At 58.6% G+C, this 11,279-nt stretch overlaps 1 pseudogene across 1 annotated transcript; it reads right to left on the reverse strand.

Annotated features, from left to right (window-relative positions):
* Positions 1-2,520: 2,520 nt before the first annotated feature.
* Positions 2,521-9,974, reverse strand: LOC148138268 (claudin-4-like; annotated as a pseudogene). Its single transcript, XR_015754037.1, has 2 exons — positions 9,674-9,974; positions 2,521-3,428 (listed from the first exon to the last, which is right to left on the reverse strand). The product of XR_015754037.1 is annotated as a claudin-4-like (transcript).
* Between the last annotated feature and the right edge of the window lie 1,305 nt (positions 9,975-11,279).

The following is an 11,279-nucleotide window of genomic DNA, read 5'->3' on the forward strand; positions in this document are numbered from 1 at the left end:
CAGCACTGACCCTCCCACAGTGCGGGCGTCCCTCAGCGCTGACCCTCCCTCAATGCGGGGCTCCCTCAGCTCTGACCCTCCCACAGTGCGGGGCTCCCTCACAGCACTGACCCTCCCACAGTGCGGGGCTCCCTCAGCACTGACCCTCCCACAGTGCGGGGCTCCCTCAGCACTGACCCTCCCACAGTGCGGGGCTCCCTCAGCACTGACCCTCCCACAGTGCGGGGCTCCCTCAGCACTGACCCTCCCACAGTGCGGGGCTCCCTCAGCACTGACCCTCCCACAGTGCGGGGCTCCCCTCCAGCGCTGACCCTCCCACAGTGCGGGGCTCCCTCAGCGCTGACCCTCCCCACTGTGCGGGGCTCCGTCGGTGCTGACCCTCCCACAGTGCGGGGCTCCCTCAGCGCTGACCCTCCCACAGTGCGGGGGCTCCCTCAGCACTGACCCTCCCACAGTGCGGGGCTCCTCGGCACTGACCCTCCCACAGTGTGGGGCTCCCTCAGCACTGACCCTCCCACAGTGCGGGGCTTCCCTCAGCACTGACCCCTCCCACAGTGCGGGGCTCCGTCGGTGCTGACCCTCCAACCCCGCCTCCCCCAGACAGAAAGGGAGTCCCAAACCAATCTGACTTTTTGTGAAATAAATTAACCTTTAATTACAAGCCGACAAAGTTTTAGTTGTGATCACTATTGCCTCAGATGTCCTCAGTCGCTCCGAGAAGATTCCGGACAGCCGGCACCCGGGGTGGGGGCCTAAAGTTGACCTGATCCCGGGTCGGACGCCATTCCCGTCCTCCTCCGACCCCCTCTCTGATGCCATCTCGGAATTCAGCCCGCCCCGCTCCTGCTATCCCCTTCCGCATTAGGTCTGCAGTCACCCACGATCACTTCGAGCGGGCTCCCCTGCCCCCACCCCCCACCCCACCCTCCCCATCCGAAACTGGCCCCTCCCTGTTTTTCACAGCCACGCCCCCCAACAGTCCGGAAACACCCGTGGGCGGGTGACGTGTGCGGTGCCTCTATGGTGACGCCCATCCCAGTCGAACAGCCCCCTTCCTCCCACCACCCCCCAACACCCCCGAGCCGTCGCTCCGTTTCGGCGGTTTATTTCCCAGGGTTCTGTGCTCGGTGCCAACCCCCTTCCGGGCGAAGGTTTGGCGCGATTTGTCTACCACAAGATGGCCGACTGGATCACACCCAACCCCGCCCCTGGCACCCAAAAGGGAGACCCCTCGGGTTCTGGACAGGGCATTCCGTGGGCGGAGGGGGGAGGCAAATGCAACACCGTCCTCCCCGTGTTACCCCCCCCCCCCCCACAATTGCCCCCCCCCCGGGGAGTTCTGCACATCTTGACCGACGTATCTCTGACTCGCTTGCCGTGCGTATGCGTCCATCCAGGTTTCCGAGGCAACGGGACCGGTCCCCAACTCGTTCCGGGGTCCTCCGTTCGCAGTCGGGAAGTGTGAGGGTAGGCGGAGTGGGATTTACCCTCACGAGGGACGAGGGAGGGGCGGTGCAGAGGCTGGAGGAGCGTTCGCGGGAGGTGGAGTGTGGGGGGGGGGAGGGCGGAGGTGCAGAGCGAGAGCCGGGTGAGGAGGGAGGAATGAGGGATGGCCGAGGCGAGTTGGAGGGACGGGGCGAGTGGGAAATGTGAGGTCGGGAGGGGTGGGAGGTTGGAGGAGGGGGGGTTGGTGTTCAACTGAGAGGATCAGAGGGAGGGGACCGAGGAGAGGGAGGCTAGTGTGAGGGAGATTGAGAGCGAGGGAGGGATGGGGGAGAGGTGAGGGAGATTGGAGGGAATGATAGAGTGAGGGGGGACGGGATTGGAGGGAGAGAGTGTGCGGGGGGAGGGGGTTGGAGGGAGATTGGAGGGAGAGAGTGAGTGAGGGGGAGGGGGATGGAGGGGGATTGGGAGGGTTAGAGTGAGTGAGGGGGAGGGGGATGGAGGGAGATTGGAGGGAGAGAATGAGCGAGGGAGAGATGAGGGGGAAGGGGGTTGGAGGGGGATTGGAGGGAGAGAGTGAGTGAGGGGGATAAAGGGAGATTGGAGGGAGAGAGTGAGTGAGGGAGAGATAGAGAGGAGGGGGGATGGAGGGAGATTGGAGGGAGAGAGTTAGTGAGGGGGAGGGGGATGGAGGGAGATTGGAGGGAGAGAATGAGTGAGGGGGAGATGGAGGGAGATTGGAGGATGAGAGTTGAGTGAGGGGGAGGGAGATGGAGGGAGATTGGAGGATGAGAGTGAGTGAGGTGGAGGGAGATGGAGGGGGGATGGGAGGGAGAGAGTGAGGGAGGGGGATGGAGGGGGATTGGAGGGAGAGAGTTAGTGAGGGGGAGGGGTGTGGAGGGAATTTGGAGGGAGAGAGTGAGTGAGTGAGGGGGGATGGAGGGAGATTGGAGGGGAGAGAGTGAGTGAGGGGGAGGGGGATGGAGGGGGATTGGAGGGAAGAGAGTGAGGGGGGAAGGGGGATTGGAGGGGGATTGGAGGGAGAGAGTGAGGGGGAAGGGGAATTGGAGGGAGAGAGTGAGGGGGAGGGGGATGGAGGGAGATTGGAGGGAGAGAGTGAGGGAGGAGGGGGATGGAGGGAGATTGGAGGGAGAGAGTGAGGGGGGAGGGGGATGGAGGGAGATTGGAGGGAGAGAGTGAGTGAGGGGGAGATGGGGGGGACAAGAGGGTCCCATTGCATTCTGGGAGGAGGCATGACAATTGGCCAACGGGGTTGACGTCTGGGGTCTCCCTCCCCCAGCCCCTGATGCTTGCGCCACCCCCAGGCCTCAGGCCCGAGCTGGCTTTTCGGCCGTGGAGGCGGCACTCTGGAGTTTGGGTGGGTACCTGTCGCTCTGTTTGGGCCAGGCGAGACACAGCAAGATCCCGCCCAGCGCCAGGGCGGCGCCTGCGGCCAGCGCCAGGTGGCTGGCGGGCCCGGCCTCCCGCTGGGCGTCCAGCGCCACCAGGGGGTCACCGCGGTCCAAACGGGCAGAGTGGACCACCCAGCCGGCGGCCAGCAGCTCCAGGGTCCCTGCCGCCAGCGCCAGGAAACCCCCGCAGACCCCCGCGTCCCCCTGGTGCACAGGGTCCCTCAGGAGGGGCAGGCAGACCAGGGCGGAGGCCGCGCCCGCCAGGGCTCCCAGTAGGCCCAAGGCCCCGGCGATGAGGGTGAGGGCGCGGGCGGCCTGCACGGCCAGCGGCAGGCTCCACGGCGACGGGTAGGCCTCGCAGCGACTCCCGGCCTCCGGGGGGCGCTCCCAGCAGCAGACCCACAGCCCCTCCCACACCCGGCGGGAGGGGGCGCCGAGGGTGGAGTTGGCCGGACCCGGAGGGTAGCGAGAGGCGCCACAGGGGGAGGGCGCAAGAGACGATGGTGCCCACCAGGCCTAGCAAGACCAGGCCGAATCCCAGGCCTCGCATGATCGTGCGTTCCATGGTCAACCCTGCAGGGGGGGGGAGAGAGAGAGAGGGGGAGGGGGGGGAGAGACAGAGAGAGAGAAAGGGTCACAACCCATTAGTAACTGCCCACTGTGTCCCATTCGCTATCAACATCCTGGGGGTTCCCATTGAGAGAGAATCTAACCATCGCCCCCTTGACGTTCAATGGTGTTACCGTCACTGAATCCCCCCTCCCCCCACTATCAACATCCTGGGGGTTCCCATTGAGGGAGAATCTAACCATCGCCCCCTTGACGTTCAATGGTGTTACCGTCACTGAATCCCCCCTCCCCCCACTATCAACATCCTGGGGGTCCCCATTGAGAGAGAATCTAACCATCGCCCCCCTTGACGTTCAATGGTGTTACCGTCACTGAATCCCCCCTCCCCCCCCACTATCAACATCCTGGGGGTTACCATTGAGAGAGAATCTAACCATCGCCCCCTTGACGTTCAATGGCGTTACCGTCACTGAATCCCCCCTCCCCCCCCCATTATCAACATCCTGGGGGTTCCCATTGAGAGAGAATCTAACCATCGCCCCCTTGACGTTCAATGGTGTTACCGTCACTGAATCCCCCTCCCCCCCACTATCAACATCCTGGGGGTTACCATTGAGAGAGAATCTAACCATCGCCCCCTTGACGTTCAATGGTGTTACCATCACTGAATCCCCCCTCCCCCCCCCCCCCCCCCCACTATCAACATCCTGGGGGTCCCCATTGAGCAGAAACTGACCCGGACCCAGCCCCATATCGATCCTGAGTCTCCAGGAGCAAGTCAGAGGCTGGGAATCCTGCAGCGAGAGTAACTCCCCTCCTGACTCCCTACACCCTGAAAGACCTGTCCCCCCCATCGACTAGGGGCGAGTCATAGAGATGTACAGCCCGGAAACAGGCCCTTCGGACCACCACGTCCGTGCTAGCCCAGATATCCTAACTTAATCCAGTCCCGTTTGCCAGCACTCGGCCCACATCCCGCTAAACCCTTCCTCTCCATGTCCCCATCCAGATGCCTTTTCAATGTAGTCATTGTCCCAGCCTCCACCACATCCCCTGGCAGCTCCACCCACACACGCACCACCCTCTGGGGGAAAACGTTGCCACTTTACGTCCCTTTCCCCTCTCACCCTAACCCTACACACCTCTAGTTCTGGACTCCCCCACCCCAGGGGGAACAGACCTTGTCTATTTACCCTATCCCGTGCCCCCTCATGATTTTATAAACCTCTATAAGGTCACCCCTCAGCCTCCGACGCTCCAGGGAAAACAGCCCCAGCCTGTTCAGCCTCTGCCTGGAGCTCAAACCCTCCAACATCCTTGTAAATCTTTTCTGAACCTTTTCAAGTTTCACAAAGTTGGGAGGGTCACGTTGTGGCTGTATTGGTCAGTGTGTTGAGTGTAGGGGTTGGGAGGTCACGTTGTGGCTGTATCGGTCAGTGTGTTGAGTGTCGGAGTTGGGAGGGTCACGTTGTGGCTGTATTGGTCAGTACGTTGAGTGTAGGAGTTGGGAGGGTCACGTTGTGGCTGTATTGGTCAGTACGTTGAGTGTAGGAGTTGGGAGGTCACGTTGTGGCTGTATTGGTCAGTGCGTTGAGTGTAGGGGTTGGGAGGGACACGTTGTGGCTGTATCGGTCAGTGCGTTGAGTGTCGGAGTTGGGAGGTCATGTTGTGGCTGTATTGGTCAGTGCGTTGAGTGTCGGAGTTGGGAGGTCACGTTGTGGCTGTATCGGTCAGTGTGTTGAGTGTAGGAGTTGGGAGGGTCACGTTGTGGCTTTATCGGTCAGTGCGTTGAGTGTAGGGGTTGGGAGGGTCACGTTGTGGCTGTATCGGTCAGTGTGTTGAGTGCAGGGGTTGGGAGGGTCACGTTGTGGCTTTATCGGTCAGTGCGTTGAGTGTAGGGGTTGGGAGGGTCACGTTGTGGCTGTATCGGTCAGTGTGTTGAGTGTAGGAGTTGGGAGGGTCACGTTGTGTCTGTATCGGTCAGTGTGTTGAGTGTAGGGGTTGGGAGGTCACGTTGTGTCTGTATCGGTCAGTGTGTTGAGTGTAGGGGTTGGGAGGTCACGTTGTGTCTGTATCGGTCAGTGCGTTGAGTGTAAGAGTTGGGAGGGTCACGTTGTGCCTGTATCGGTCAGTGTGTTGAGTGTAGGGGTTGGGAGGTCACGTTGTGTCTGTATCGGTCAGTGTGTTGAGTGTCGGAGTTGGGAGGGTCACGTTGTGGCTGTATTGGTCAGTGTGTTGAGTGTAGGAGTTGGGAGGGTCACGTTGTGGCTGTATTGGTCAGTGTGTTGAGTGTAGGAGTTGGGAGGGTCACATTGTGGCTGTATCGGTCAGTGTGTTGAGTATAGGAGTTGGGAGGGTCACATTGTGGCTGTATCGGTCAGTGCGTTGAGTGTAGGAGTTGGGAGGGTCACATTGTGGCTGTATCGGTCAGTGTGTTGAGTATAGGAGTTGGGAGGGTCACGTTGTGGCTGTATTGGTCAGTGCGTTGAGTGTAGGGGTTGGGAGGGTCACGTTGTGGCTGTATTGGTCAGTGCGTTGAGTGTAGGAGTTGGGAGGTCACGTTGTGGCTGTATTGGTCAGTGTGTTGAGTGTAGGAGTTGGGAGGTCACGTTGTGGCTGTATCGGTCAGTGTGTTGAGTATAGGAGTTGGGAGGGTCACGTTGTGGCTGTATTGGTCAGTGTGTTGAGTGTAGGAGTTGGGAGGTCACGTTGTGGCTGTATCGGTCAGTGTGTTGAGTGTAGGAGTTGGGAGGGTCACGTTGTGGCTGTATTGGTCAGTGCGTTGAGTGTAGGAGTTGGGAGGGTCACGTTGTGGCTGTATCGGTCAGTGTGTTGTGTGTAGGAGTTGGGAGGGTCACGTTGTGGCTGTATTGGTCAGTGTGTTGAGTGTAGGAATTGGGAGGTCACGTTGTGGCTGTATCGGTCAGTGTGTTGAGTGTAGGAGTTGGGAGGTCACGTTGTGGCTGTATTGGTCAGTGCGTTGAGTGTAGGAGTTGGGAGGTCACGTTGTGGCTGTATCGGTCAGTGTGTTGAGTGTAGGAGTTGGGAGGGTCACGTTGTGGCTGTATTGGTCAGTGCGTTGAGTGTAGGGGTTGGGAGATCACGTTGTGGCTGTATTGGTCAGTGCGTTGAGTGTAGGGGTTGGGAGGGTCACGTTGTGGCTGTATTGGTCAGTGCGTTGAGTGTAGGAGTTGGGAGGTCACGTTGTGGCTGTATCGGTCAGTGCGTTGAGTGTAGGAGTTGGGAGGTCACGTTGTGGCTGTATTGGTCAGTGTGTTGAGTGTAGGAGTTGGGAGATCACGTTGTGGCTGTATTGGTCAGTGTGTTGTGTGTAGGAGTTGGGAGGGTCACGTTGTGGCTGTATTGGTCAGTATGTTGAGTGTAGGAGTTGGGAGATCACGTTGTGGCTGTATTGGTCAGTGCGTTGAGTGTAGGGGTTGGGAGGGTCACGTTGTGGCTGTATTGGTCAGTGCGTTGAGTGTAGGAGTTGGGAGGGTCACGTTGTGGCTGTATCGGTCAGTGCGTTGAGTGTAGGAGTTGGGAGGTCACGTTGTGGCTGTATCGGTCAGTGTGTTGTGTGTAGGAGTTGGGAGGGTCACGTTGTGGCTGTATTGGTCAGTATGTTGAGTGTAGGAGTTGGGAGGGTCACGTTGTGGCTGTATTGGTCAGTGTGTTGAGAGTAGGAGTTGGGAGGGTCACGTTGTGGCTGTATTGGTCAGTGCATTGAGTGTAGGAGTTGGGAGGGTCACGTTGTGGCTCTATTGGTCAGTGCGTTGAGTGTAGGAGTTGGGAGGGACACGTTGTGTCTGTATCGGTCAGTGTGTTGAGTGTAGGAGTTGGGAGGGACACGTTGTGTCTGTATCGGTCAGTGTGTTGTGGGTAGGAGTTGGGAGGGTCACGTTATGGCTGTATCGGTCAGTGCGTTGAGTGTAGGAGTTGGGAGGGTCACGTTGTGGCTCTATTGGTCAGTGCGTTGAGTGTAGGAGTTGGGAGGGACACGTTGTGTCTGTATCGGTCAGTGTGTTGAGTGTAGGAGTTGGGAGGGACACGTTGTGTCTGTATCGGTCAGTGCGTTGAGTGTAGGAGTTGGGAGGTCACGTTGTGGCTGTATTGGTCAGTGCGTTGAGTGTAGGGGTTGGGAAGGTCACGTTGTGGCTGTATCGGTCAGTGTGTTGGGTGTAGGGGTTGGGAGGGTCACGTTGTGGCTGTATTGGTCAGTGCGTTGAGTGTTGGAGTTGGGAGGGTCACGTTGTGGCTGTATTGGTCAGTGCGTTGAGTGTTGGAGTTGGGAGGGTCACGTTGTGGCTGTATCGGTCAGTGCGTTGAGTGTAGGAGTTGGGAGGGTCACGTTGTGGCTGTATTGGTCAGTGTGTTGAGTGTAGGAGTTGGGAGGGTCACGTTGTGGCTGTATTGGTCAGTGCGTTGAGTGTTGGAGTTGGGAGGGTCACGTTGTGGCTGTATTGGTCAGTGTGTTGAGTGTAGGAGTTGGGAGGGTCACGTTGTGGCTGTATTGGTCAGTGCGTTGAGTGTTGGAGTTGGGAGGGTCACGTTGTGGCTGTATCGGTCAGTGCGTTGAGTGTAGGAGTTGGGAGGGTCACGTTGTGGCTGTATTGGTCCGTGTGTTGAGTGTAGGAGTTGGGAGGGTCACGTTGTGGCTGTATTGGTCAGTGCGTTGAGTGTTGGAGTTGGGAGGGTCACGTTGTGGCTGTATTGGTCAGTGTGTTGAGTGTAGGAGTTGGGAGGGTCACGTTGTGGCTGTATTGGTCAGTGCGTTGAGTGTAGGAGTTGGGAGGGTCACGTTGTGGCTGTATTGGTCAGTGTGTTGAGTGTCAGAGTTGGGAGGTCACGTTGTGGCTGTATTGGTCAGTGCGTTGAGTGTAGGAGTTGGGAGGGTCATGTTGTGGCTGTATCGGTCAGTGTGTTGAGTGTAGGGGTTGGGAGGTCAAGTTGTGGCTGTATTGGTCAGTGTGTTGTGTGTAGGAGTTGGGAGGTCACGTTGTGGCTGTATTGGTCAGTGTGTTGAGTGTAGGAGTTGGGAGGGTCACGTTGTGGCTGTATCGGTCAGTGTGTTGAGTGTAGGAGTTGGGAGGGTCACGTTATGGCTGTATCGGTCAGTGCGTTGAGTGTCGGAGTTGGGAGGGTCACGTTGTGGCTGTATCGGTCAGTGTGTTGAGTGTAGGAGTTGGGAGGGTCACGTTGTGGCTGTATTGGTCAGTGTGTTGAGTGTAGGAGTTGGGAGGGTCACGTTGTGGCTGTATCGGTCAGTGTGTTGAGTGTAGGAGTTGGGAGGGTCACGTTGTGGCTGTATCGGTCAGTGCGTTGAGTGTAGGAGTTGGGAGGTCACGTTGTGGCTGTATTGGTCAGTGCGTTGAGTGTAGGAGTTGGGAGGGTCACGTTGTGGCTGTATCGGTCAGTGCGTTGAGTGTAGGAGTTGGGAGGTCACGTTGTGGCTGTATTGGTCAGTGCGTTGAGTGTAGGAGTTGGGAGGGTCACGTTGTGGCTGTATTGGTCAGTGTGTTGAGTGTAGGAGTTGGGAGGGTCACGTTGTGGCTGTATCGGTCAGTGTGTTGAGTGTAGGAGTTGGGAGGGTCACGTTGTGGCTGTATCGGTCAGTGTGTTGAGTGTAGGAGTTGGGAGGTCACGTTGTGGCTGTATCGGTCAGGGCCACTTTGGGAATACTGCGTTCGATTCCGCTCTCCCTATGACAGGAAGGATGTTGTGAAAGGGATCAGAAACGATTTCCGAGGATGTTGGGAGGTTTTGAGCCCGGGGAGTGTTTCCTCGGAGCGTCGGGCTGACCTGGCAGAGGTTTAGGTACGGCATATCTGGGCTGGCGTTGGACCGAAGGATCTGTTTGTGCGGTCAGTGCGATCTCCCACACGCGCAGTTGGGGTGGGGGGGGCAGACGATCCTGAGTCAGACCCCCTCCCCACCTCCCCACGTAACTCCTGCCGCACCCTTCGGGCTGACCCGGTCTGCCAGCCGCCCTCGCCCCCTCCCTCACGCGGCCCCGCCGTCTCTGCCCAGCTCAGAGGGGCAAAGGTCACCCGGCTGCCCCTCCCTCCCTCCCTCCCTCCGCCCCACCCATCCACCCACCGCCACCGGTCAGCTATCCAAGATGGCAGCCCCGCTCCCCCCCTCGCCCTCTGATTTCCTCCGGGGACAGGAGGAGTGTTGAGATTCCAGGAGGGGCGGGCGTGAGGGAAGGCAGGATGCGATGACCTGCATTGCGATAGCGACCTAGGTACCTGGACGCCGGGAAAGCCAGTCAAGTCTTCGACCTGCTCAGTCCTCTCTCTCTCTCTCTCTCTGTCAGTCTCAGCGTAGACTTTGGTGTCTTCACTCATTCCGGGAGTCAGGAAGATTACAGGGAAATAAGGAGGAAAGAGAGCTCTCACCGCCTCCCTCCTCAATCCTCGGAGTGACTCATGGCCAGGAGCACGCATCTCAGCCCGCAACTATTTTGCCTCAGGATGCAAATCCTGCACAATCACACCATGAGGTATCAGGTATTACTACACCTTCCTGGCTCTCTCAACCAGAGAGAGAGAGAGAGAGAGAGAGAGGGGGGAATGGACAGTGTATCTAACACACCCCGGTCCCAGAGAGAGAGAGGGGGGGAAAGGACAGTGTATCTAACACACCCCGGTCCCAGAGAGAGAGGGGGGAAAGGACAGTGTATCTAACACACCCCGGTCCCAGAGAGAGAGAGGGGGGAAAGGACAGTGTATCTAACACACCCCGGTCCCAGAGAGAGAGGGGGGGAAAGGACAGTGTATCTAACACACCCCGGTCCCAGAGAGAGAGAGAGAGGGGGGAAAGGACAGTGTATCTAACACACCCCGGTCCCAGAGAGAGAGAGAGAGAGGCCGGGAAAGGACAGTGTATCTAACACACCCCAGTCCCAGAGAGAGAGCGGGGGGGAAAGGACAGTGTATCTAACACACCCCGGTCCCAGAGAGAGAGAGAGGGGAAAGGACAGTGTATCTAACACACCCCGGTCCCAGAGAGAGAGGGGGGAAAGGACAGTGTATCTAACACACCCCAGTCCCAGAGAGAGAGAGGGGGGAAAGGACAGTGTATCTAACACACCCCGGTCCCAGAGAGAGAGAGAGGGGGGGAAAGGACAGTGTATCTAACACACCCCAGTCCCAGAGAGAGAGGGGGGGGGAAAGGACAGTGTATCTAACACACCCCGGTCCCAGAGAGAGAGGGGGGAAAGGACAGTGTATCTAACACACCCCGGTCCCAGAGAGAGAGGGGGGAAAGGACAGTGTATCTAACACACCCCGGTCCCAGAGAGAGAGAGGGGGAAAAGACAGTGTATCTAACACACCCCGGTCCCAGAGAGAGAAGGGGGAAAGGACAGTGTATCTAACACCCCCCGGTCCCAGAGAGAGAGAGGGGGGGGAAAGGACAGTGTATCTAACACACCCCGGTCCCAGAGAGAGAGAGGGGGGAAAGGACAGTGTATCTAACACACCCCGGTCCCAGAGAGAGAGGGGGGAAAGGACAGTGTATCTAACACCCCCCGGTCCCAGAGAGAGAGAGGGGGGGGAAAGGACAGTGTATCTAACACACCCCGGTCCCAGAGAGAGAGGGGGGAAAGGACAGTGTATCTAACACACCCCGGTCCCAGAGAGAGAGGGGGGGGGGAAAGGACAGTGTATCTAACACACCCCGGTCCCAGAGAGAGAGGGGGGAAAGGACAGTGTATCTAACACCCCCCGGTCCCAGAGAGAGAGAGGGGGGGGAAAGGACAGTGTATCTAACACACCCCGGTCCCAGAGAGAGAGGGGGGAAAGGACAGTGTATCTAACACACCCCGGTCCCAGAGAGAGTGGGGAAAGGACA

The sequence above is a fragment of the Chiloscyllium plagiosum genome, unplaced genomic scaffold (assembly GCF_037043375.1).
Source record: "Chiloscyllium plagiosum isolate Xiang-an unplaced genomic scaffold, Cpla_swu_hap1 HiC_scaffold_41, whole genome shotgun sequence".
Lineage (NCBI taxonomy): Eukaryota > Metazoa > Chordata > Chondrichthyes > Orectolobiformes > Hemiscylliidae > Chiloscyllium > Chiloscyllium plagiosum.